Source organism: Lissotriton vulgaris, chromosome 1_1, assembly GCF_964263255.1.
Source record: "Lissotriton vulgaris chromosome 1_1, aLisVul1.2, whole genome shotgun sequence".
NCBI lineage: Eukaryota > Metazoa > Chordata > Amphibia > Caudata > Salamandridae > Lissotriton > Lissotriton vulgaris.
The window spans coordinates 805,644,945-805,658,845 of record NC_141685.1 but is presented as its reverse complement, the minus strand read 5'-3'; positions in this window follow the sequence as shown (position 1 = coordinate 805,658,845).

The following is a 13,901-nucleotide window of genomic DNA, read 5'->3' as shown; positions in this document are numbered from 1 at the left end:
GCCTAAGCCCCTAAAATATCCTGATAAACTATCCTGCCGAATGCCAATATAGCTAAGTGCTGGTCCCTGTGACCCCCGGCACCCCCGGACCCGATCGAGTGAGCCGGAGCAGTCGATAGCTGAAGAGGAAACGCGGCGAAGACCCGCGAGGGAGAGCGGTGGCGGACCAGGCCTGAAGCCGCGGCCTGCCCTGCGGAGCAGGCCGAACGACGTCATCCGACGTGCGGCCCCGGACACTAGAGGAGACGGGACGATAGGCGCTGAGTTTGGCGCGCTGCCACTTGGACACCCGGGAGCCACCCCCCAGCCACTACGCACCACCCCAGGGCTAACGAGACGGCACCCCCTCACAGAGACACCGCGACGGAGCAAGGTGGACACAGCGACAAGACAGCACGAAGGGCGGAGGCTTTGGGATCACACCGGCCGCGTGCACACCCTGAGCTGCCTGGGAGCCCACGCGTAGCGGCACTGCTGCTGAAAAGGTACTGTCAGCTGCGAACCCGGAGGGGCTAGCACAAATCGGCGGAGCGCGGTGGCCAGAACAAGACGCACAGTAGCGGCGGCACCCATAACGTGACCGCCATTTTGGCCCGCCTGCTCCACTAACGCCAGCGCGGCTGCCGGGGGTAGTGAAGGAGCGATCGGTGCACTACTCCCACGGCCCTACCTAGACTGTGACGAGGTGGTTTCTCAGGGACAGAACCCCACTGCACTGGGAGGACAACATGGGGAAACACGATACGGCGCAGGCCAAACTATCGTTTGAACGCCGAAGGCCTAAGGGGTCTGAGCTACCGGCGCCGGAGGCCTCCCCTAAAGGGGCAGCGGCAACAGCGGCCCCTGCAGAACTTCGGGACTTGCTGGCCGCGATGGAGAAGGGCATCCAGAACAGCATAGAGGCGGTGGGCTCCAAGATAGACGCTTTGTCATACCGCATGGACCGCATGGCGGAAAGAGTAGACAAGCATGCGGAGCGCCTGGATATGGCGGAGAGACGCCTCACGGAGGCCGAGGAGACGCAGTCCGAATGGGACAAGGACCGACAGCAATTCGGCAGGCTGCTGCAAGTGATCCGTGACAAAGCTGAAGATTTAGAAGCGCGCTCACGCAGATCGAACATTCGTATAACGGGAGTGGCAGAATCAACTCGGACTGGCAAGATGGAGCTCTACGTTGAGAACTTGCTGAAGGTACTGCTTGGGGAGGAGGCTTTCTCCCCAATGTTTATCGTGGAGCGAGCGCACCGCACTTTAGGCCCTCAACCACAACCTGGCGCGCCTCCCCGTCCCATCATAGCAAAGCTCCTGAATTACAGGGACAGAGACACGGCTTTGCGCTTGGCTAGGGAAAAAGGGAAGCTACAGATGGAAGGCATGGACATATCGCTGTACCCCGATTTCACGGCCAAAGTGCAAGAGGAGCGCCGTCAATTTATACCACATAAGAAGCAGCTGCGCGAGTTGGGACTCGACTATGCGATGCTTTACCCGGCCAAACTGAGAATTAACACTGGTGGGAAATCGTACTTCTTCACGGACCCCAAGGAGCTGCAGAAGTCTCTGAAGGCGTGGGCTAGAGAGCGCAAGGAACAACGACAGCACCACAGAGAAGATTCGGGGGCAGCTTCGAACTTGGAGGAACAGGACTGAGATGTCGCACCCAGTATATATTGCTCCCCTATGCGGGTGGTGAGGCTGGACTCGCTGCCACACGGACAATACGCATCCCCATAAGGTGAGCTGTGAGTCGGACACAACTGGGGACACTTGATGTTGGATGGGGCAGGACACTGTACTGCAGTGCGCACTAACCTGGAGATGCAGGAGATGTCTACAGGTGATGAAAAGGCGTATCGAGATTTGACAGCGGGGTCGGGTTTGGGGGAAGCGGGGGAATGGGGGAACTTCGAGTAAGGCACTGGAACACTTTGGGGCTGGGCTGAGGTGCAGAACTGGTGATAAACTTTGAAACCGTTGGTGGTTCTGTGCAATTTCGGCACGCTTTGCCCCTGTGCTTTTGGCTGTGACACTCCCCAGGGAGTTGGGACTCGTATTGCCTAACAGACTGAGGTTTTTGAGTTGATGGGGATTCATGGGGGGCTCTGTCTGGCCGGGTTGGGGGTGGTCAGCTGTGGGTGGGGGGGGAACAGGGGGGAGGGGTCTGGGGTTTGGTTTGGGGGGATTGTTGTTGTTGAGACGTTGAAGGGCCCGTGGTTTGCTATGAGAAACTGCTCTGGAGTCACAATGGTATGTTGCATATTGCGATGTCTGCTGCTGTAATGTCTGAGCGCTCACAGGCCCGCCACACGCTAAATCTGATAACCTGGAATGTGCGAGGGCTAAATGACCACCGCAAGCTGAGCTTTCTCCACAGACATCATGTAGATGTGGCCCTACTGCAAGAAACACACCTACCCGTCCGCAGTAAGATGTTGCAGACTAGAGGGTTGGCGGGCAATATAGTGGCAGCGGGCTTCACCACTCACGCCCGTGGCGTGATTATCTGGGCTAACCCCTCCTCGAGATTGAAACTGACCCCGGTACATGTAGACGCAGAGGGTAGATATGTAATTGCTAGATGTGCGGGAGAGGACTGGATCTGTTATTAGTGAATGTTTATGGTCCCAATCATGATAATCCAGAATTTTATGCCGCCCTGTCGGCCACATGTAGGACACACACACACTCCAAAATGTTGTGGGGGGGGGACTTCAACTTTGTATTTGACCCTGTCAAGGATCGTTCCACGGGCCCAGCTCGAAGGCCGGTAGCTTCTGCTGTCTATATGAGAGCGGAGATGACAAAGCTGGACCTAGTGGATGTGTGGCGGGACAAACACCCTATGCAGGGCGGATTCACGCACTACTCGGCCTATCACAACATACATACTAGAATAGACTACTGGCTGGCCTCCTCTTCGGTCCTTGGCGGTATCAGCTCGTGTGAGATACTCCCACGCACACTTTCGGATCACTCCCCAGTCCTGATCCATCTTTCCACTGCCAGGAAGGGGATCCCGCCCTACACTTGGCACTTCCCACCCTATGCTCTGCTAGACGACGCCTTCCGTGGGGAGATGGCGGAAGACATAGAACGATACTTTGCCACCAATATTAATTCGGTTGATCATTTCTTTACGATATGGGAAGCCTTCAAAGTATATATTAGGGGAATGGCCATGTCCAAACACTCTAGCGTTTTACGCACCATTAGGCGGGAACTCTCCGACTTAGAAACAAAGCTTGCGAACTTAGAGAAACGACAGCTGGTAGCTTCTGGTAGCGATGTAGGGCAGGCGCTGCCGTCCTTGCTGACGGAATACAACGCTCTTGCGGACAGAGAGGTCCTTTACATGGGCAAGTACGCCACTGCGCGAGCATACGGGGAGGGGGAGAGACCGGGGGCGTTGTTGGCCCGCATGGTCAAGGGCTTCCGGAGACCTTTGGTGATAGAAGAACTGCAGACCCCGGAGGGTGATAGGGTAGCTGAGGAAGACCAGATACTAGAGACCTTTAGGCGCTACTACACGGAACTCTATCGTTCCAAGGCGGGGGGTGCGGTAACAGAAATCGACGAATACCTAGAATACATCTCGATGCCGTTCCTCAAGAACTCAGACCGGGAATTTCTGATGGCCCCGTTCCACGAAGACGAGATATTAGATGCCCTAGGCAGCATGCGGTCGGGGAGCGCCCCGGGCTCTGACGGTCTCACGGTAGGCTTTTACAAAGCTTTCAAAGAACTCCTGCTCCCACACCTGGTAACCCTCTTTGACTCCATCTGCGAAGATGGCGAGATGCCACCCTCCATGCGGGAAGCTTTGCTGGTTACGATCCCGAAACCGGGGAAACCTCCTGATCTCTGTGGATCGTACAGGCCGCTTAGCTTACTGAACGTAGACGCGAAATTGTACGCAAAGGTGCTGGCCAACCGGCTAGCTTTACTGGTCCCGGCCCTCGTGGCACCGGAGCAATCTGGTTTCGTGCCTAGCCGGAATCTAACTTATAACATCCGCACGGTACTGGGTACGATACAGCATGTTAAACAGGAGAATCGCGCGCTGGCGATTTTCCTAGATATGGAAAAAGCGTTCGACTCCGTCGAATGGCCGTTCATGATCAGAGTGTTGTGAAAATTAGGACTGGGAGAACCGTTCTTGCAGAGGATAGGGGCACTCTACCACCACCCCTCGGCCCGTCTACGGATAGGGGACAGGGTTTCAGAACCAATACACATCAGTAGGGGAACCCGACAGGGATGCCCCTTGTCGCCACTGCTGTATGCGCTAGTAGCGGAACCACTAGCATGTGCCATGCGGGAATACCATAGCCTGGAGGGTGTTAGTTTCCCTACCTACAAAATTGGTATCTCGACATACGCCGACGACACTTTACTATACGTCCGTGACCCTGAAGCGAACTTGACATCGATACTCAGGGAAGTGGTCCGATTTGGAGCGCTTTCCGGACTTAGAGTGAATTGGGACAAGTCCATCGCCTTCCCCCTGACCCCAGTCACGAGGCCATTCGATATGGAATATCCCCTGCAATGGACAGACGACTCGGTCAGATACCTGGGCATCCGCCTACACACGGACCCCGAAATCCTGATACGGGACAACTACGGGGTTGCGTTTAACAAACTAGTGGACGATGTGGACGTCTGGATCCGACTCCCGCTTTCACTATTAGGCAGGATTGCCATCATAAAAATGATAGTGCTGCCCCGGTTCCTCTTCTTCTTCGTTAACATCCCGGTAGTGCTGTCGAAGGTCTTCTTTAAACGACTAACGCAGGTCCTAGTCAGGCTTGCCTGGGGCGGGAAACAACCTCGAGTCAAATGGGCAACACTGACACTCCCATGCGAGATGGGGGTACTGGGGGCGCCAGACCTGGAGCGCTACTATCGAGTGGCGCAGGCGATACACTTACATTCATGGATCCACGGAGATGCACGTACGCCGCATCTCATTCTCGAGCGGCTGTTTGCTGACCCGCTCCCCCTGCCAGCCACGATCTGTCTCCCAGCGGACCGAGCGGTCGGACAGATGGACTCGCTCATGGCAACCAACCACGCGTGGCATGCACTGATGAGGGAGCGAGGCTGCAAATTGATGTACTCCCCACAAATGCCGGTGGCCTGGGCCCTATGGCTAGACCCGCTTAACGAGAAGGGAGTAATAGAGGCCCTAAGAGCCCTTGGCATACTGAATATGGAGGACTTGTTCTTTGAGGGTACTCTGAAAACCTGGGAACAACTCCCCCCATCACCCCGGCTCCCTCGCTGCTACAAAGGTTCCAGTACCACAGACTCCGATCAGCCTGCCGGGACATACTAGGCCCCTCGCTGGAGGAACCTGAGGAGATCCCTGAATTGACATATGTTATTAAGACTAAAACGCCTACAAAACTGGTCTCCATAGTCAACAAGCTAGGAATCTCGCACCAAACATTGCCTACCTCTGCTCCTAGAGCAGCGTGGGAAACAGATCTCCAGGCCCCCATAGATGATGCTATGTGGCGCTATTGCTGCGCCAACACTCGTAAAGTTTCTCTTAATGGCAGGCACCGACTAGTGCATTTTAAATTTCTGCAGAGGGTGTATTACACCCCCGAGCGACTACATCGCTATGGCCTGCGTGCATCCTCGGAGTGTGAGCGCTGTCGAGCCCAGGTAGCCGATTTCTTTCATTTGGCCTGGCTATGCCCAGGGGTAAACTCCTTCTGGGAGGAGGTATTTGCGGAGCTAGACAGGATACTGGGGGAGCCGCTGCAGAGATCCCCGTCGCTTGCACTGCTGGGCTTCTCCAAGCCACTGGCCCCCTCGTTGCGCAGGATAGTGGATGTGGCAATGCTATTGGCCAGAAGAGTGGTGGCAACGTGCTGGATGCGCGGACCACTCCCTACCAAAACGAGATGGCTCAGGGACCTCCAATACTGCTGCACCCAAACGGAATTGTACAGCGAACTGCTGCCGCCCAAAAGCAGACCGAAATCCTTCTGGGACCTCTACAAGGAATACCTACACAAGGGAGAGGGGGACAGCTCTGTCACGTCAGACGTCGACGAGCTCCAGGCTCAGGAGTTGGGCGATGATTTAGAACTGGGACAACTACCATATGAGGAGAACTGAAGATTTGAGTATAGGAGGTGGGAGAAGGGAGGGTGCGTATGGTACGCTGGGGGGACGGACTGGGTGTGACGCGGACTAGAAGGTGGCTTGGGTGGTGGGTGGTTATGGCACACACTGAGGGCGCAACCAACATTATTAGCATAGGGAGGATGGCAGAGACTCCATCAATACACTCGATAGCAAACGGGGAGGGCCTTGGGGTTGTTTAGGGGTAGTTTCCTTTCTGGTTTTTTCCTTTGTGTTGTTGCAAGACCGCAACGTTATATTCGCACTGTATGAATGCCGACTGTCTAATTGCAAAGATGATGCCTTTCATGGTGAGAAATGACTGGCGTATATTGATTTGTTCCATCACTTTGCGCCGCCGGGCCTCCGGGATGCCGGCACTCTGGCTGTGTACAGTGTTCTCAAGTATTGCCCATTGGGCCCTCACGATGTTTTGTGTACTGTAAAGTGGAAATGCAATGTCTATTTACGTTGACGGTCGGCGATATCACAAAATAAAGGTCTTTATAAAAAAAAAAAAGAAATTCCACCAAAAACCACAAACCGCACAGCCTGTCCAGTATTTCCTCACAGATAAAACTTTCCCTTTTCTCACAAAAGCCTCCGAAATGATAGAGATGAAGGGGTGGACAGACAAGCCCCATAGGCTGCCATTATGTGGCTCAGACAGGGACACTGTACCTTTAGGAAAACTTTCCAGAGCTCTCAGTATCCCAGAATGCACAGCAAGTCCCTTTTACTTTCAGTTCTTTTTTCCGGCTCCTGCTAGCAGGACCCTGGAGCATTGAGCTCTCCCTTTTTTGGGTTTATTAAAGAATTTTTGCACTTTTTAAGTGGTTGTGTTTTCACACAACATATTTTGGTGCCCTCTTCCTTTTTCTATCATCTGATCACTCTATGTTTATCAAATATGCAGCCATTATTTGATAAATGCCCGGAGTGCTCCAGGAAGAAGGCCAAGTCGGATCCACATGAACTGTGTATCCTGTGTCTCCCTTCTCATTTACCTGAGAAGTGTGAGATCTGCCAGTCGATCACTACCAGGACCCTGAGAGACCGAAGGAAGATCAGGTTCCAGGGACTGGAAGAAAGAAGGCTTTAGAGTCAAGGTGGGTCTGGAAAGGCTGGATCTGCCTCCTTTGCAAGTGCTGAGGCCTCTGGGGGGATCCCCAGGGTCAAGAAGGCCAGAAAGCGTTGCCGTTCTCCGTCGACGTCGATAGCATCGACGACTGCGTCGAGAGGCATGATGGCGGTTTGTTCCCCTTCTCCCCAGGGCTCTGGGTCAAGACGACGTCAACGCTAGACGTCGAGGGGATTGACAAGACCACCATCGAGGTCGCCGCCGAAGACCTCGTCGTCCTCTTCGACGCCAAGAAGATTCCAGCCGGCGTCGGCGCATGCTGTCGAGGCGACACCTCCGTTCGCCGTCTACTCTAAGGTCAGCGTAGAGTAGGAGGTCCCCGACGTCGAAGCAGAGAAGACGTTCGACATCGAGGAGACTGTCATCAGCGTCGAGATGGCGAAGCCCGTCGTCGAGGCGTAGGTAGTCGACGTCGACGCCCAGGAGGCGTTTTTCGACGTAGAGGCGCTCAGCGCCTAAGAGGAAGAGATCTTCCTCCAGGAGGCGTTCTGGAGGCTGGAGTCCTTCCAGGTCATCTGGGGCAAGACAGCGACGTCGGTCACAGACAGGGGGCGCTGCTGATCGATCGCCTACGCCCAGGAAGAAGACGGAGACACCGGGTTCGGTGTACTCTGAGGTGTACTTGCCTCCTAAGCAGAGGTCTCCTAGTCCTCGTCCTCCACTGCCAAAGGAGCCGCTGCTGCGCACTCCTTCGCCTCCTCCTCTTCCGGTTCTTCCACGTGTACCACCACCAGTTGCCGCCTCCGGTGCCTCCATGTACACCGCCACTATTACCTCCTCCGGTGCCGCCACGTGCACCACCACCACGGCCTTCGAGGTCTACTTCACTGCCGCACCTCCCAATGCCGCCGAAGGGGGCACCTCGGCCGAGGTCCCCGGTCAGGCCGCCACTGCAGGATCCACCACCGGCTGCTCCTCAGGTACCCGCGGAACGCCCAAGGCCTAGAAGACACAGATCTCGCTTCGGACGGAGAGGGAGATCCAGGAGTCGCAGTCGATCATTGACTAGATCCAGACGATGCCATAGGAGGGGTCTGTCTCGGTAGAGCACGGGGTAGTCCAGTGCGAGGGACTATTCCCCGACCTTATCTGAATCCCCTCAGACGAGGGTGTCCCCGGTGGACGACGTGGTGTCCTTTCAGGAGGTCTTGTTGAGGGGTGCTAACAAGCTGGGCATCTCGCTGACTGTGCCCACACCCTTCATCATCTTTGAGACTCTTCACAAGAAGCACCTTTCTCTGCCTCTATTGCCCTTGGTTCGGGGGTTAGTGGAACCCGCAATGGAGCTCTTTCTCATTCCGGCAGTGACGAAGGCAGCCCCCTCGAGGCTGCAGAAGAAGTACAAGGCACCTGATATGGACCCGGCTTTCCTCTGGACGGATCCCATACCAGATTCCGTGATAGTGACGGCGGCGAGAAAGCAGCACGCCACCACTCCATCATCGAAGCTGCCTCTGGACAAGGAGAGTCGCTGGTTGGACTCAGCGGGCAGGAAGGTATGCGGGACGGTCGCTACCTCCATGAAGGCTGCTAGCGCATCAGCACTGTAGGGGCACTATGATCGTGCTCTGTGGGAGTCCATCCAACAGTTCGCAGACCTCCTCCCTCTGGAGAAGGAGGACTTTAGGGAGATCCTGAACGAGGGGATGCTGGTGTCAAATCAGCTCATCAGTGCAGCTGCGGACTGCCATGGTATCAACCAGAGGTGCCACGCTTGGCTCAAGTTGACCTCTTTAAAGCCGGAGGCCCAGCAGAGGGTGGCCAATCTGCCCTTCTCGGGAGAGACCCTCTTTGGAAAGCACGCTGACGACGAGATTGCCCGCATAAAGGTGGAGGCCGAGACTGACAGCGGTGGGCTTGGAGAAGCCCAAGGAACAGAAGAAAAATTACCGCCCGTTCCAAAGACTGTACGGGGTGCAAGGTAAAGGGCGAGCACAGCAGTCTGGACAGCAAGCAGCAATTCCAGAGGAAGCCCTTCCAGAAGCATCAGAAGGGCAGGAGTGGTCAACAATCTGCCACCGAATCCAAAGGCCTAGCCGGGTCTCGGCCTGAGTGGTTACTTCTCCGTCATCCGTTACCCACTCCGGTGGGGAAAGCATTCAATATTTTCTGGCAGAGTGGAGAAAAATTACTCCGGACAAGTGGGTGATGACTATTGTTTGCAATGGATACAGTCTTTGGTTCACCAGCCCGCCTCCAGCAATTCCACCGGTCAGCTCGTAGTTTCAGCTGCGCGAGCTCCAGGCGGAGGCGATACCCTTTTAAAAGGGCTATAGAAGACGTCCCTCTGTCTCAAAGGGGAAGAGGTCTGTACTCGCGGTTCTTTCTGGTTTGCAAGAAGGACAAGAACGAGTTCAGGCCCATTCTGGATTCGCGACAAGCAAACAAGTGGATTCGCAGAGAAATTTCGCATGCTGTCGTTGCATCAGATTTACCCTCAGCTGCAACGGGGAGACTGTGTCACATCGCACCTGGGTTGTTTGAATGAGAGAAAGTAGGGTCTGAATGGTGAAAACTACAGAGCCCAGAATGCTTGGGGGCGGATGTCCTTTCACACTTTCTATCAGTCTACACTTATACTCCTCCTCTAGCAGCAGTCCGGTGCTTGTCACCTGATCCTAGGAGTAAGCTGTGTTTGCTTGCAGCTTTGGCAGCGCCTTGTGTAATACGACGGAGTTTCTTCGTTTTTTCCTGTTTCCCGTTTTGATGCACCATTGCTGGACTTCCTGGCGTGAGACGAAGCCGGTAAGCTGGGGGAGCGTTAACGCTTAGCCAAGATCGCGCACTGAACGCGCTGGGATCACGGCAGGCGCCGCTTTCCACTGAACTGAGTTGGACGCTTACTGGCTAGTAAGAAACGGCTTCACGGTAGGCGCCTTTGTTTTTGTTCACAGCGCGTGTTCATTCGCGCTGTGTTTGAAGAAGAGCGGTTGCTCTATTTTGCCTGTAAAAGAAAAGTCGAACAGTTTTAAATTCATCCTGGACTTGGGGAATTTATATTTTTTTGCTTTTTTGAACTTGTTACAACTTCTGAATTCAGATATGGTTTTGGTATGAACTTTTGGAAACATTCTTGTTCTAAAGGAGTGAGACTACGAAATCCAAGAATTGTTGAGATTAGAATCCTTTTGTGAATTAACAGAAGATTCTGCAACGTAAAGGAAAGATTAGCTTGCAGAAGACTAAAGAAGAAATTGTTCTAGTTGCAAAAGGATCTACTGGGACTACACTCATAGTCTATTGAGTGCCTTGCTACCTATAGAACCTTTTCTTTCTTTTATGCTTTATTCTTTTCCTGTGTTGAATGGTTACTAGGAGATTCTGGCGGCTATTTAAACTGTAAGTTATATTCCATACACATATTGTATAGTTCTATTTAGAGGTATGGAATGTATGAATGATACCTTGTCTCTCCATCTGCAGGGTCTATCACCAGAGATCAGAGAATAATACTTCGCACAGATATCCGAAGTTATCTGCTACTTTATTTTGAACAGCTGCACTTTATTGTTTCTTTTATCCATTTTTTCCCCTTCCCTGGCGGTGTTACGCCTAGAGGTGTTGATCTATCACACCCGAGGTGTGCCATTGCAGGGGATAGGGAGACCTAACGTCGGACATCGCTCCTGCTGTACCTTGCTACAGGTTAGTGCATCTGTATGGTTTCTGATAGAGTGACAAGCCTAAGGTTACGTGCAGCCTGAGCGATGGATACTAACACTGTTTTGACTTCAGTGTTGGAATCTCTGACTGCCTTGAGGATAGAGGTGGATGCCTTTAGGGGAGAAAATATAGACCTAAGGAATGAGATAGGTACACTTCGTAGAGAGGTAGCTGGTATTCCCCGAGCTAGTCCAACGAGCACTCGAGGTACTCCTTATATAAAGAATTGGACTCTTCCTCCTCCTCAAACACATGACACCACGCAGGTACAACCAGGGGGGTCTGGGCCATCTACCATTCAGGTCATCCAACCATTGCAGCTTCCCTTGGCTCCTCCTGAACGATATTTTGGAGACCCGAAGAAATTTGGCACCTTCTTGGGACAATGCAAACTGCACTTTATGTGTAAACCTGCTGTCTTCCCAGATGATCAAGCTAAGACTGCATTCGTCATGTCATATCTGGGGGGTAATGCGGCTAGCTGGTCCTTTCCATTGATGGAAAGGAATGATCCAGTGCTGCGTAATTTTGATAACTTTTGTGACGAAATGCGTAAGCTCTTTGATAGGAAGGCACATCAACTGACCTTAGATAGAGAGCTAATAACATTGAAACAGGGTGCACAGGACCTACTCACATATATCACCTCATTTAATAGGTTGGTTGTAGAAACTGAGTGGCCAGTTGAGAAAAGAACTTCATTATTCTACCAGGGCCTGAGAGGTGAACTGAAAGATGTGTTAGCTCAGGTAGTGAACATGCCGTCGACTTGTGATGAGTTGATAGACTTGACCGTGCAATTAGATCATCGCCTTCAGGAGAGGAAGGGAGATAAACAGAGGTCCGATTCCAGGATGTTGTTTATGCGAACAAAACCTAGTGCTGAGGAACGTCCTCCGTCTTCAGAAGCAGTGGAACCCATGCAAGTGGGAGGAATTAGAGGGCCCCTCAATTCTGATGAGAGACAGAGAAGACGGACATTAAAGTTATGCATGTATTGTGGAAAGCCGGGTCATTTCATCAAGGAGTGTAAGTCTAGACCCAGAACCTCATATAAAGAGTCTTCTGGAGGAAAAAAGGCTTCTGCAATAGAAAATCAGTATGAGACGTCGGAAAACTAATGAGCGCAAATAAGCAGGAGACCCCTTGTTTGCAGCTGGAGATTTCCGAGGTCTTCCCTACATTGGCTAATACGGTACAGACTTCTGTTGCTCACATGAACGTATGTGTGGTATTGGAGATGCAGAGTCATGGAATCATTCAAGTACATGCTCTTTTGGATTCTGGTGCCACAGGAAATTTTATGGATCAAAGATATGCATATGAAATGGGTATTCAATGTATTAAGAAATTAAAACCTGAACCTGTGAAGGCAGTGGACGGAACTGCTTTGACCTCCGGCCCTGTATGTTACCATACCCAGAAGTTGTCTATGCAGGTTGGGTCCACACATTTTGAAACGATACAGTTCGATTTGATTGATGCCCCCCACTTTAAGCTTATCTTGGGAATGCCTTGGCTTACCTTACATGATCCTCTGGTGAAGTGGGCAGCTCGGACTATAGTTCTCAATTCTGCCTACTGTATGGAACATTGCACTCGAGAGTTGAGTAAGGATTCATCGAAGGAAGAAACACCTGCATCCCTATTAGCTTCTAGTTGTAGTACTCCTTCTGTATGTTTCCTTGGACCCATTCCAGAAGAATATGAGAAGTATAAGGGTGTTTTTGATGAACAGGAAGCCAACAAATTACCTCCCCATAGGGAATACGATTGTGTCATAGATTTGGAACCAGGAGCATCAATACCTTGCAGTAGGATTTATGCTTTAACGGAGGCTGAAAATACCTACTTACAATCATATCTGAAGAAGATGTTGGAGTCTGGATTCATTCGTCCTTCTACCTCCCCTGCGTCGTCGCCGCTTTTCTTTATCCCTAAACGGGAAGGTGGTCTGCGCACATGCATTGACTTTAGAGCCATCAATAAGGTCACGAAAAAGAACAGGTACCCGTTACCTTTAATTCCGGTACTACTCGATCAATTGAAAGGATCTACCATCTTTACGAAACTGGATCTTAGAGGGGCCTACCATTTGGTGCGTATGCGGCGGGGGGATGAATGGAAGACAGCCTTCCGCACAAAGTACGGGTTGTATGAGTACCAGGTAATGCCTTTTGGTCTTTGCAACGCCCCCGCCGCATTCCAGTACTTTATGGACGATGTGCTGAGAGGCTTATTGGATGTATGCTGTATGGTATACATTGATGACATTTTAATATACTCTGCTTCTCGGGAACAACATGTGCCTCATGTAACGGCAGTACTGGAGAGACTGAGCAGGCATGCCTTGTACGCTAAGCTGGAAAAGTGTCTTTTTCACACAGAGGAAGTAGAGTTTTTGGGGTATGTGATTGGGCCAGGAGGAATCTGCATGGATAGAAAGAAAACCGATGCCATTGTTCTTTGGAAATCCCCTACTAGTGTGAAGAGTCTCCAGAGTTTTCTTGGTTTTTCTAATTTTTATCGCCGATTCATCAAGGATTTCTCAAAGATCATCCAACCCATGACATTTCTTCTGCGAAAAGGAGTGAAATTTCATTGGACAGAAGAGGCTGAACACGCCTTTCAGACTTTGAAAAGTTGTTTTACTAGTGCACCCATATTGAGACATCCTGATCCGGCTCAGCCTTTTGTTGTGGAAACGGATGCGTCCTATTATGCCATTGGAGGTATTTTATCACAGAGAAATCCAGACACTGGCCAGCTGCATCCGGTCGCTTATTTCTCAAAAAAGCTAACACCGTGTGAGGTGAATTATAGCATTACCGACAAGGAGTTGCTGGCAATCAAGAGGGTCTGTGAGGAATGGAGGCATCATTTGATGGGGGCTAGGCATACGGTGGAAATCTTTACAGATCATCGAAATTTGCTGTTCCTAAAGAGCGCTAGGGCAT